Source organism: Dendrobium catenatum, unplaced genomic scaffold, assembly GCF_001605985.2.
Source record: "Dendrobium catenatum unplaced genomic scaffold, ASM160598v2 fragScaff_scaffold_1697, whole genome shotgun sequence".
Classification (NCBI taxonomy): Eukaryota; Viridiplantae; Streptophyta; class Magnoliopsida; order Asparagales; family Orchidaceae; genus Dendrobium; species Dendrobium catenatum.
Genome location: NW_021320159.1, coordinates 321,306 through 335,241, shown reverse-complemented (window position 1 = coordinate 335,241; position 13,936 = coordinate 321,306).

Below are 13,936 nucleotides of genomic sequence, written 5' to 3'. Positions count from 1 at the left end.
TAGAATTTCTTGTAATAAAGTCTATACTTTTTCAATTTTTCTTGAGTTTGAGAGAGTGTGATTGTAATTGGATAATTGTGTACACACACATTGGGGGCCGAATAAAAATTTATTTTTAAAAACTAATCATTCTGTATGATTTTCAAATTATACTGGATGATTTATCATTATAGTTCCTCCATATCAAAATTAATCAAATCATGCCTTAAAAATTTTCATTTGCACTATTCGTACTATATGAAATTTGATTCGTACATACAACATCTAGAGTACAAAATGGGTGTGTACCAGTTCATCCCATATAAACATCTAAATTTTTTGAATGGTTCATACTATATGAAGTTGGATTTGTACAAACGATGTCTAGTGTACGAAATGGGATCATCCTCGTTCATACGAAACATTCTCTTTAGTATTTAAATTGATCGTACTGTATAATCTTAGGATCATACAGACGAATCCCAAAGTATGAAATGGGATCGTCCATGTTCATACCAAAGGAAGCATGATTTTTCTAAATTGTTCGTACTATACAAATTTAAAATTGTATAGATAATAACATGTGTATGAAATGCATTTGTAAAGAATCATACCGGATGAACTTGTTTAGTTTTTGAACTATTCATACATTACGATGTTAGTTCATATATACGATTGACATAGTACAAAATTAGGTTTATACAGGATCATACATGGCTTTTTGAACTATTTGTATGTATGAAGTATGATCATACTTTACGATCCAAGTACGTTCAAATAGAAATTTTTAGTTTTCTAGATAGTTTTTCTTGTCTTTCATGTCATTGAGTCCCAAAAACTGACTCAAAGATACTACTCATCTTCTTGCTACAAATTTTCTCTTGGGAGTTAAAAAGAGAGTGTTTGGGAGTAAGGTTTGAGAGATCTTTCAAATGGAAATTATCCCAAAGGTGATTATCTCTTTGTGTGTTCTTCAGATCTCTTCCCTACTTCTTTGAAGACTCTTGAGAGAAGATCTTTGAAGTAGATCCAGTACTTTGCCATCACCAAAAGGGTGAGAAATATCGTTGATACTTTTCCGTCCTCAGGAGGGTGAGAAAGGATGTTAGTACTTTGCCATCACCAGGTGGGTAAGAATGGACGTAGGTACTCTGCCGTTACCATGAGGGTGAGAAAGGAGGTCAGTACTCTGCCATCATCAGAAGGGTGAGAAAGGATGTTGGTTCTCTACGGCTCAGGGGTTGGTGGAACAGATGTTGTTGTAAGGGTTTCTCTGCCTTACTATGGGATTAAAAGGAGAGTCGCTTTGATATAGTGTAATACTTGAAGCAATTTTTAGGAAGTGGACATAGATCTTTAGTTGGACCAAAACACTAAAAATTTTGTATTTTTTTTGTAATTACTTTTTTACTGTACTTTTATTTTTTCTGCATTTGAGTTTATTGTGGTTGAAAAAATATTTTTTGTGGAAATTTAATTATTGTTATAAAAATATTAAATCTGTTTCTTAAATATCCATGAGAATTTTTAAATTACCAATTCATCCCCCCTCTTGGTTAGCCTTGGGACAGTTGTATTAGGTCTAGCAACCTTTTCAAACTTTCATCCCATTCATTACTTAATGTATGTAGAAGCTATCTTTGTAGTTAATATCTAGTGTGATGTATAATCTCAATGGAGGAATGTTAGAATGATTAGAAGTATTGAAATGAAATATTGGCATGCCTAGAAATAACATTTTAAATATTTTAAATTGTATAGAGATAGTAAAACTGTAGGAAGGTCATAAACTTTTTTTCAACACTATAAGCTCGATAAAGACCTAAGGTTGCATATGTTTTGATCCACATCTAAAATTAAGAGTCTCATTAAGAAAACTATGTTGTTGCATTCACTAGTCCAAAACATTTTATCTTCATTGGTATTAAATCTTCTTGCAAGTTTTTTAAGTAACAAGAACTAAAAAAATATCCATTTTTTTTACTTTTAGTAAGATAAATTGTGAATTTGAATTAAGCAGTAGTAGTTTAATTGTGCTTAAGTAGAATACTTCCTTATGGGATCGACATTATACTCTAACACTTTATTACTTAATTATTACTTATACTTACATATTTTAGTGGGCTTTAATTATTTTAAAAAAAACTAAGCTTATTTCCACTTTGATTCAAAGAAATGATCAATTCAATCCTTTCCCTTCAAAACCTCAATAGACATAATGAGTGCAATTAACATGAAAATGACCTTGTTCGTTGTCCATATGATAATCCTTCACTTCTTTGTAGGAGGGGTGGAAAAGAGCTCATGTGACTCTAGAGATGCATGAGCACCTACATCAACATCAACACTACACATATCCTCAACCACATTCTTCTTGGATGTCACTTTGCACTCCTAACTAATGATGTCCTTCTTGTCATATTCTTGCAAGATTGAGCTAGGTCTATGGGGTCTATTCTCTAAAAGACTCACAAGCCCACTAATCACAAAAGCAAAAGAAAAAGGTTTTCTCAACACAGACCCCGTATTTATAAAGAGCCAATTAGGAGGTGGCACCACATCAATGTCAATCAATATGAGGTCAACACAGTCCTCAAGGCCATATTTGAATAGTACAATAAATTAACATTTCCTCTTCATATTTACTATTTAATAGTGCTATTTAAGGCTCTTGGTCTTTTCATTCCCTAGTCCATTTCATTATTTACCCATCAAAGGGCTAAGTGGATCAAGAAACTAAATGTATAGCCGCATATGCCTTTACAACTATTTAGTAGATAACTAGCAGGCTATGATAGATAAACTCTCCCTTAAAGGGACCAACTTGATAACTCAATTAAAACTCATTGGAGAACTCCCCCGGAAACACCTATAATCATCACTTATATAAACCTTTCTAGAAGCTCACATTGTATGGGGCATATCAAGGATTCCAATCCAAAGTTAGTAGCTTAACTACATGAATGTGCCTACTCATGGGACCCTTAGTTTGACTCACCGTAACCATCTTGGTTAGAGATGCCCCTTCTCATAATGGTATCTCACTCGCCCTTTTCTTCTTAGGAAATTCCAGAGCTTCCATATCTATTGTCATCTACATAGACGAACCCACCAACTGCTCATCCCCTTTCATCTTAGTACTAGCATGCAGACTCTGGAATCACTACGCTCTTCGAGGCAACTTGTTGAAGCCTTCCAATCTTTCACTCCTTATGCTAATTAAGAGGTGACACACTACAGGAAAATCACCCATTATCGGCGGAAAATTTTTCCGATGCTCGTTTTACTGGTGAAAAAAATTTCACTTGAAATCCACTGGAAAATTTTCAAATCACTATAAATAAGGAATGATGAGAAACAATTTGGAGACTTTTGGACTAACAAAGTGGAAAGTACACTACTGTCAAGACATAATTTATTGAGTATTTTATAGATTTTCTCTATATTCTCTCTACATTATCATAGGTTCTCGGGTCACTCATTTCACTCTCTATTCAACCTGCTAGTAAAGTTTGAGTCTTCCACGAAGAAATTTTAATCTAATAAATTAGTTGAAAACCCTAATAGCTAATGGGCGTGGCTATATGCTATCTGACTATTGTAAGACCTAGCAAATGAAACTATGATATACCGAAGCAAACAGACTGGTACAACTATAAACCAGGCAAATAATATTGTTGATGATGAATTCTCAGGTATCTCCCTAGTCAAAGAAAAGAGGAAGTGTGGATTGGTGTTTGTTGTATCTATCATTTTGGTTTCAGCAAGACCACCTTGGTGTGTGAGTGTGGCACAACGCAGCCCTCCCCTAGCCATAGAACGAAGAAGAAGAACAAACCATTTGGGTATGGTTCGAAATAATGCATCATTCAACCAAATTAAACTAACCCACTATTAATGTCAACTGAATGATCTCACCGAATATTTATAAGATTCATTACTTTAATAATATTTGCCAGGACAAAGCTCTTTAAAAATCGAACATTTATATGCCTAATAACATGTAGATACCCTGGCATTTGGATTGTATTGTAAGATATTCGGATGATACATAACTTTATTCGGAGAATAAATTTTTCTTTAACCTGAGATATGAATATATTTTAAACAACTTTTTTTGTCTAATGTCTGACAAAAAAGATATTAAAAATTTTATGTAACAATCTACAGGAAAGTGTTGAAATTTAAACAACTTTATGGTGCGACATCTGTTAATACCTACTCAATAGTATCAGACGTGAGGGTTTCCTTGTGGAGCCAGGAAAAGAAATTCGAAAGCTACACTTGCACATAAAAGGCATGTATGAATCTTTAAAGAAAAAGAAGAGCAAAGAATCTAATTGTGCCCATCCTAGCATAAATCTACTTTAGATCCCATCCCCGTTCGGTCCGCACAAGTGCGCAATTAGTGCATTCCTTTCTTTCAAAGCTAAAAAATAAAAAAATTGGGCGGCATTTTTTAGTATTTCACAATTAGTTTGCAGATCGTCAACTTATACCTTGTATAACCCTGTTATATGAACTCACCCAAGGGCTATTAGTCCCTAGCATGACAATAAAGCAAGAGGATAGTCGACTCCCACGAGAAGGCTAAGGGTACGCACAAACCCGTCATACCAATTATTGACCCCGACGAGAAACACCAAATTAAAGCGACTCGCTTCTACCCAAGATAAAACATCATCAATAATATTCATCATCCATACTGCATGGAAAAGTCTTCTCAAAAGTGTTCAATCCTTTTTTTTATTGTCAACTGATCGTAGAGCCCAGTAACCCCGCTACTTGGACATACTCACCTCTCATATCAAAGCAACCTGAGGCTCCATCAAACGGTCGCTAATGTCTTCGTAGTGCTCGCTAGATACAACCCTCTCAATTTGACACTCATTAGTAAACTCGTCTATTTGCACTCACATGTACACACTCGAAACAAAGAAACTAGCCTTGAGATTGAGGAGTAAAAATAAGAGATGCAGATATCCATCTTGCTACCTAGAGCCTGACATGTGTCTAACGCAGTCTATATCAGCATTCATTAATTGCTGCATCTTTACTCTTTTATGATTTAGCCATTCTTGAACCCCTTGGATCTCTATAAATAAAGCATGAAGAGGATCGAATATTTTAGATCTTTATGATTTTTTTTTGGGAAAAATTGTGGCAGAAACCCATGTATTAAAACCAAAAATTGTTAAAGGTAAGGTATAGCTTGTTAGGTATCTTCAAACAGAAAAAACCCAAACAAATAACCGTAAAAATAGTCCCAAAGGCAAAAAGAAAAACAGGCCAATGGACCAAAATGGACTCAGGCATATAGGTTAACTCCAAAAATTAAAGACTTCATCGAGATCAACAAGTGGAAAGATAAACGCACAAGCGGAGAACCCAGGTTGCCACAGGCCTGCCAAGCCGCAAAGAACTGGTAAGTATTAGAAGTAACAATTTAATTCATAAAAAGCTTCGGTACGTTTCCCAAGGAGATGACGTGGCAGCATATTAGTGGATAGGATTTCATAAACAAAACTATGTCAGTTGGAGTCTTGTATTATTGATTTACATCAGGTCTATTTAAAGACCACTGTAGGAAACTTTTGTAATATCTTTTAGATAAGGAATTGCTTTACTTTTGCACATTGTGTTCTTCTCATCTCTTTCCTTCAGAACATATAGTTTCTACAGTAAGCACAGGGCCATCACGATGGGATAAGGCAGCCTTGAAATTCCACCGGGAGTTAACCCAATTCATCATCATCCAGCAAAACCCGCCGAGAGAAAAGAGGCTAAAAGATACCAAAAAACTTCTCTTTGAGCATATCAACATTTTTCCACAATTTAACTTTATCCAAAATAGCCTCTTTAATGACCAAATTGATAGCTTGCGGGGAGCATCAAGAATTGGAGAAACGGAAGTTGTTCCTTTCCCTCCATATGTGATAAATAGTGCACTTTAAGAGAAGGAAACAACACTATTTCTCTAAACAATTGAAAGAAGGCACACTATCCAGAAAATCAAAAGCTTGAAGTAGATTGGGCCTAAGTAGAATGCTTTCAAAAAGAGGAATTAAACCTGAAATAACCAAAAAGGAGAAATAACAATTGAAAAAAATGTGTTGATGAGTTTCAGGGTTAGTCCTGCAGAAAGAGCACATGGGATCAACCATGAGTCCCCTAGCAATAAGAACATCAGCACATTTTAATCTCCCCTGAACTACCATCCACGAGTAGCAAGAAAACCCAAGAGAGCATTTTTTATGCCAAAGAAATTACACCAAGTTACAAAGTTCAGTTTAGCATAGAAGATAGCCTAGAAACTCTTAATAGTTGGAGAATTGGAGCTGTCCAGGAATAATTCTGGTTGCTTTGAAATTTTAATACCATTAATGATTTGCCTCAAAGGATCAGAAAAAGCATCATGAAGACACCAATTCCCATTAGTAATAAAATTAGTCACAAGAGATCATTGAAGCTCCAATCTAAGGAAAGCTCAGCTATGGAATGCCCATAGCACCACGGGTCCCAGCACATAGAGAGCTAGCTAAGGGGAGCAACATCAAAGGTAATCACATTCCTAATAGCATGGGCAGTATTACAGATTTGCTTCCAGAAATTTGAAGCAGAAAGAGGCGGAGGCTTCCAGGGAGAAACGTATTTAGCCCAAACCCAAGAGTTGAAGAGGGTGTTGTTTTCGTACATTCGCCAGATGCAAGCACAAGAGTTGCCGAAGTATAAAGCCTCAACAGACGGGATACCAAGACCCCCATAAAGCTTAGGATAGGTAGTAACCTTCCAAGAGATTAAATAAAGTTTTATCTCAATGATTTTACCCTGATAAAGGAACCTAGCACAAAGTTTAGATCTTTATGATATTTCTAAATGAGACATTTAAGATGGAATACTTTTTTCCACTAAGTTTTCCTATCATTTTTTTATTCTCACAAACGTTCTCGTGCTAAGTAAGGTTAAGGTCAGATATCCTCCACGTACAAATTTGAATATAACAATCTAAATTTTACTGCAGCATATATTAAACTTATCCATTTTTACTAACTTTTCAATATATATATATATATATAATAATAATAATTTTTCTAATGACAAAGAACTAAATAAATATATTTTTAATGATACTTTCAAATATATCACAATTTTGACCCTCGAAACGCCTGCTAATACCAGATGTTAAGATTACACTTACATGCCACCTTTCCATTTATATTTTTATGCATAATTGATGGAGGACAAAGTAGTTATTAATATTTATAAATAAAATTCATATTTTAGATCATAGTAAATGATATGAGCTTTATTTATAAAAGGGAATATAATGATAATTAGTTCCTTCAGGATATGTTTCGAGAAAGCACTCTGAGTGCAAGAAAAAAAAAACAATTTAAGCCGCTACGTACAAATTTTTTTCCCAAATCCTATATTAATTTTGCAAGGTATTCAACATAGTGTGACAAGTACTCATGTATCTCTCAACTTGGGGTGTGGACCAATCATGCCATGTTTGAGTCACTCTCGACTTGAGCTTGAGCAAGATTAATTAATAGAATTTGAGCTTAATTTTGCAAGTTCAAGTCAGCTCACAACTCAGCTCAATTTATAATAAAAGGAGAGAATCATTCTTATTCAAGCAATTATTATAATAACAAAATAAGAAATCAAATGATAAATAAAGAAAATCAATTAAAATAAGGAAGAGAAATACAACTTTTTAATATTTATGGTAAGTTTGTGCTAATCTTATTAAATGTTAATTGGCTCACACACAAATAAATCGAGTTGGGGCTACTTTATGTTTGGCTCATGAGCGATTTAACAAAGTCAACCTTGAGCGGACTAACGAGTTAAGGTTGTCTTTGTGCGAATAGCTTTATTTTAAATTGGATCATTTTTATAGTGAGAATAAATTTCTTTACACTTTCACCAAAAAAATGATATAACAGTTGTAAAAATTTAAATATTATATATATATATATATATACGTAACTACATACTGGTTTACAGTAATTCAAATCTTTAATTAAAATTGATTAAAATTATTTTACCTTATCTCTTCATATCCTCTTTAAGTAAAGAGCAAGTTTAGGGTTTTCTCGCGATCTCCTCCATTTCGCCTATTTCGGAGCGGATTTTCTTCTTCCTTCCTTTTGTTTTGGCTATTTCTCTAGTGCTTTGTGGTTGTTGCTAGCTTTTTTGCCCAGCGTGGGCTTGTTTCTGATGGCTTCTTCGCAACCCCCAAATCCCTGGGGGTCTGTTGCTGGTGACAAGCCGAATCTAAACAAAGGTTTTTTCAATCTGGAGGCGGGGGAGTCTTCTCCGTCCATATCACGGTCGTTTAAGGATGTTCTTGCTGGATCAGGTGATTCAGTTCCTATCTTACCTCAAACTTCGTTTAATGGTGTTCCGGCTGTTCACTTATCCGATGAAGATGTGCTTAAGCTTGCATCTCCTTTCCAGTTTACATTAGTTGGTAAATTTGGTCTCAACCGTCCCAATCTTGATTCTATTCGTAGCTTTTTTACTAACTTAAAACCGTTGGGATTTTTTTCGATCGGTTGTTGGATTCTTGGCATGTGGCCATACAATTATCGAACGATTTGGATTACAGTAGAATTTTTGCGCGTAGATCTTACTTTATCTTAAATTGTCAAATGCGAATTTTAAAATGGATGCCATTCTTTGATATTAAGGAAGAATCTCCCATTGTTCATATCTGGATTTCGTTTCCAAATCTTCGTTTACATTTTTTTAATCAAAAGGTTTTACATGCCTTGAGATCTTTTTTTGGAAGACCACTTCAAACTGATCATGCTACTGCATCTCGCACAAGGCCTTTTGTGGCAAGAATTTTAGTAGAAGTTGATTTAACCAAAAAACATTCGAAGGACATTTGGGTAGCTTCAAAAACTTTCGGCTGCATGCAAAAAGTTTAATTTGAAAAAGTCCCTGAATTTTGCACTCATTGCAAAATGCACGGTCATGCCCTGCGGAATGTTTTAAACTTCATCCCGATCTCAAAAACCATTCCTATCAGGATGATGGTAAGCATGGATTCACCGATCAATCGTATGTGCCTACAGGGAAATTAATTCAATCTGATCAGGTGGAACCTTTTCAATCGTCGGATCAATCCGAAGGTGAAAACACTGCTCCTCAAGTTAATTTGCTTTTGCCTAATGTTGATTCTATTATTGGAAAAGAAACAATTGAAAATGTTAGAAAATCTCATGAGGATGCTGATCCTAAAATTTATATTTCTGTCAAATCTATGTTAAAAGAGAGTGATAATGCTCTAACTGATTTACTTCCTAAGGTTACTGTAGGTAATACTTCTAACTATACTGATAAGGAGGATGCGAATAGAGAGGAAGAAGACATTGAAGAAGAAAGATATGATGGCCAAGAAGAAGAGGAATTCCTTCCTTCACATGATGAGCATATTGTTGATGAGCCAATTGATGATCCTTTGGGTCATAATATAGTTTAATCTGTAAGTAATATTTTGGTCACTTCTTCTTCACCTTCTCTTATTAATAAATCTAAATCCAGTAATAATGTGGCATCATCTTCTTATACGCCTAATATTTCTAATAGTCAGAACAATTTTGATGATGGTTTTTCCAAAGCGGCCAAAAAGAAAGGTAAGAATGCTAAAAAATCCCAACCTCCTACCCCTCGGTCTACTCGAGCTCAAAATTCTTCCGATTATCTTAATGATTAAAGCTCTCATTTGGAATGTTAGGGGTATTGGGGGCAAGGATTCTATTGCTAGAGTTAAAAATTTATATAGAATTCATTATATCATGGTATTAGTTTTAGTTGAACCTCTTATTGCTGCTGATAAAATTGGTAATACTGCTTCTAAATTAGGATTTTCTAATTTTGTTGCCAATTGTTCTAACAAGATTTTGATCATGTGGAATAGTAATATTACGGTTAATATTATTGCGGATTTACCTCAAATCATCAATTGTGAAATTGAAAATTTCAATTAAAAGTGTTATGCCTCTTTCGTTTATGCTGCTTGTTCTAGAAGGAATCGTCTCCCTCTTTGGGACCAAATTCATCAATTTGTTAGTAATGTTAATGGTCCTTGGTGTATTGGAGGAGATTTCAATAATATTTCTAATGCTTCGGAAAGGAAAGGAGGCAATTTACCTAACTCTGCTGCTATGAAAGATTTCAATTTTGTTATTTCTGAATGTTATTTGAATGATATTGGTTTTAGTGGTAGTCCTTTTACTTGGAATCGCTCCAAGATTTGGCAGCGGTCTGATAGAATCCTCTTCAATAATGATTGGCTTTCTGTTTTTTCCATGACTTCTATTGAGCATCTTAGTAAAACTTTATCTGACCATTGTCCTTTGTTGCTTATGATTAATGCTAATAAAAATATTGGTGCTGCTACTTTTAGATTCTAGAATATGTGGCTCAAACATGATGACTTCAAAAATGTTATTAGCTCGAATTGGAATGCGCCTATTTTTCCTAATAATGATATCAAGGGTATGATTAGACTTTGGTCTAAACTTAGTAGATTAAAATATGTTTTGAATTGGTGGAATAAGTCTGTTTTTAAAAATGTTTTTACTAATATTAAGGCTGCCGAATTGCATGTTCAAGAGCTTGAGAATAATTATATGCTTCATCCCTGTACTGACAATTTGAATCTCCTTAACTGTGCTAAAGATTTTCTTGCCCTGCTTCATGACCAAGAGGAAATTTACTGGAAACAAAAAGCCAATTTTAAATATACTGATGAAGGTGATAGAAATACTAAGTTTTTTCATATTATGGCTAATCGGAATAGATCTAAGAATTATATTCATAAAATTATCAACAATGATGGTTCTACTATTGAGAATGTCGATCTCATTTGCAATTCGGGGGTGGAACATTTAAAGAATTTGTTTAATGATCACTTTATCAATAGTGCTTTGATTAATCCTCAAATCATTCCTAATATTATTAATGATAGTGATAATAACTAGCTTTGTAATATTCTTACTGAAGCTGATATTTTAATTGTTGTTAACGATTTAAACGGTGATTCCATAGCCGGTCCGGATGGCTATACTACTAAGTTTTTTCAAAAGTGCTGGGATATTGTTAAAGATGATATTATTGAAGCGGTTAAGGATTTCTTCCAAGGGTCCCCTTATCCGAAATATTTTACTTCTACCAGTATTGTTCTTATTCCTAAAATTAATGGGGCTAATAAATGGAATGATTTCAGACATATTAGTCTTTGTTCTTTTTTTAATAAGCTTATTTCCAAGATAATTTCTAAAAGATTGGAAAATATTCTTCCTAGAATTATCTCGACATACTCTCGTAATACTAAACTTTTCTTTCGTACTACTAGAGGCATTCCTATTACACATCTTAGTTTTGCTGATGATTTCATTCTGTTTTCTAATAGTTCTATCAATAATGTTTCTTCTTTTAGTAATTTTCTTTTGTATTTTCATGCTGTTAGCGGTTTAGCCATTAACAAGAACAAAAGCAGCTTTCTTGTGGGGAAATCTGTAAAAAATGAAAGAATCCTTGCTATCCAAAGAATTTGTGGGTTTAACTCCAAAACTTTTCCCATTAAGTATTTGGGTACTCCTATCTATAAAGGTAGAAAGAAAAATGTCTTGTTTGAAGACATTTTTACTTGCTTTCAGAAAAAGTTAAACCATTGGTCTCTAATTTTTTTTCGTATGGTGGTAGATTAACTCTCATTAAATCTGTTCTAAATTCTATTCCTATATACTTAATTCATACTTTGCAACCGACAGCTACTATTACCCTTAGAATTGAGAGATTAATTAATAAATTTTTTTGGAGCTCTAAGTTTAATAGTAATGGCATTCCTTGGACCTCTTGGAATAAAATGTGTGGCATTTACAATGAAGGAGGTATTGGTTGCAAAAGTATTACTGATATGGCTCAAGCTTTTTTGCATAAACTTTGGTTTTCTTTTAGAACTAATGAGAGTTTGTGGGCTCGTTATATGAATGCTAAATACTGCAAGGATTACCATCCTCTTCTTAGTACTTGTAAGCCGTCGGATTCTTCTACTTGGAGAAGGCTTTGTAAAATCAAATGGCATGCGGATAAATTTATTCAATGCGGTATTGGTATAGGTAATGTTTATTTTTGGCAAGATAATTGGATAGGCCCTTGTTCTACCGACAATTATTTTTACACCAATACTGTGGATAATATCAAGGTTTCCAACTTTTTCACTAATGGTGCTTGGAATGTTTCTAAACTTCTGGAAGTGTTACCTTCTTTTTTGGTTGATAGCATTCGGCAGATCCCTTTAGATCTGACTAGTAAGGATAGAATTCTGTTTTCTTTGTCCGCTACTGGTATATTTAAGATGAATAAGGTGTGGCATGCTATTAGGTTTAATCACAATTACTCCCCTCTTTTTTCTTCCTTATGGAATAATAATATTCTTGTTTCTTATTCTATTTTAGCTTGGAGATGTCTTAAGGGATTCATTCCTGTTGATACCTTAGTTAAAAAAAAAAGGTTTCTATTTCCCATCTAAATGCCAATGCTGTGCTAACATTGAAAGTATCAATCATCATTATTTCGATTTGGCTCATCTGCCTCTGGTGGGTAACTTTTCTGACCTTCCTACTCTTTTTAGTTAGTGGATGACAAATTCTAAAGGTAACATTTTAAATATTATTCCTATTTTGGTATTATGGTACATATGGAAATCTAGAAATGATTCTAAGCATGGTAATATTAAGATGGAGGCCAAGACTATTATTTCTAATATTAACCATTAGATGGTGCATCTGTATTCCTGTAATTTAATATCTTTTAAGAAATGTAAAAATGCTAGGAACCTGGCTGATTCCTTGTGGATTATTTTCAAAACGAATTGTTATAATAATGGTTCCAGATCAGTTATTCTGAGGAAGCCTATTTCTCCTTTTGTTAAAATGAATACGGATGGTTCGGTGAGGAATTCTCTTTCTGGTACTCGTGGTATCATTCGGGATCAAAATGGTAATGTGCTTTCTGTTTTTGCTAGTCCTTTACCTTTTGCTTTGTTCTTACTGCCGAGCTTTCTGGGCTTGCTATGGGTATTGAAAAGTGTATCAATTTGGGTTTCTATAATGTTTGGATTGAAGTGGATGCGGATATTGTTGTCCAAATAATTAATAACAAAATTCAAGGTAACCCTCAAAACTTTTACTTAATTAGGAGAATTAAAAAGTCTATTTTCAATATCAATTATAAAAATTCGCACATTTATCGTGAAGCTAATGCTTGTGCTGACTGGTTGGCTTACCTCGGTTCTCAACTAGACAGTTATCAAGACATTTGTATTTCCAATCTCAATCCTATTTTGAAAGGTATGATAACTCTGGATAAAACTGCTCTCCCTTATATTCGTCATGGTTAATTTTTATATTCGCTGGTTTGTTTTTGAATTTTTTCTAGTTTTATATACCTATTCTGCTGCTGTTGTGAATGGGATCTCTCTTTTTAGATGTCAAGATACCAGCATTACGTATAATTACTTTGTTCCTTATAACACTGCTCCCAGTCTCAATTTAGTGCGGCATTTTGGTTTATATCTGGAGGATATTTGGGGCTTTAGTGCTGTTGGCTTATTTTGGGTTGTTTTTTGTTATTGTTTACATTGGATCGGTAATGCCGTGCTGGGTGTGTCCAGTTGGAGTATGCTGGATGTTCCTGAGTATTCGCAACCTTTAATTATTAATCCTGATATATTATTTCAATCTGGGGCCTTTAGTAAGCTCACTTCTGTGTTGTGCCTTGATATATGTCTTTTTCTAAATCGTCCTAATGATAACAAGAGGAAAATTTGGAGGCATAAGATTTTTTGGAGGTTCTGGAGACTTACGAATGCCTTCCATACAGTTACTGTGGTCTGGTTTTTTGTTTTTTTCTGGCATTTGAAGTATTTTGTTAA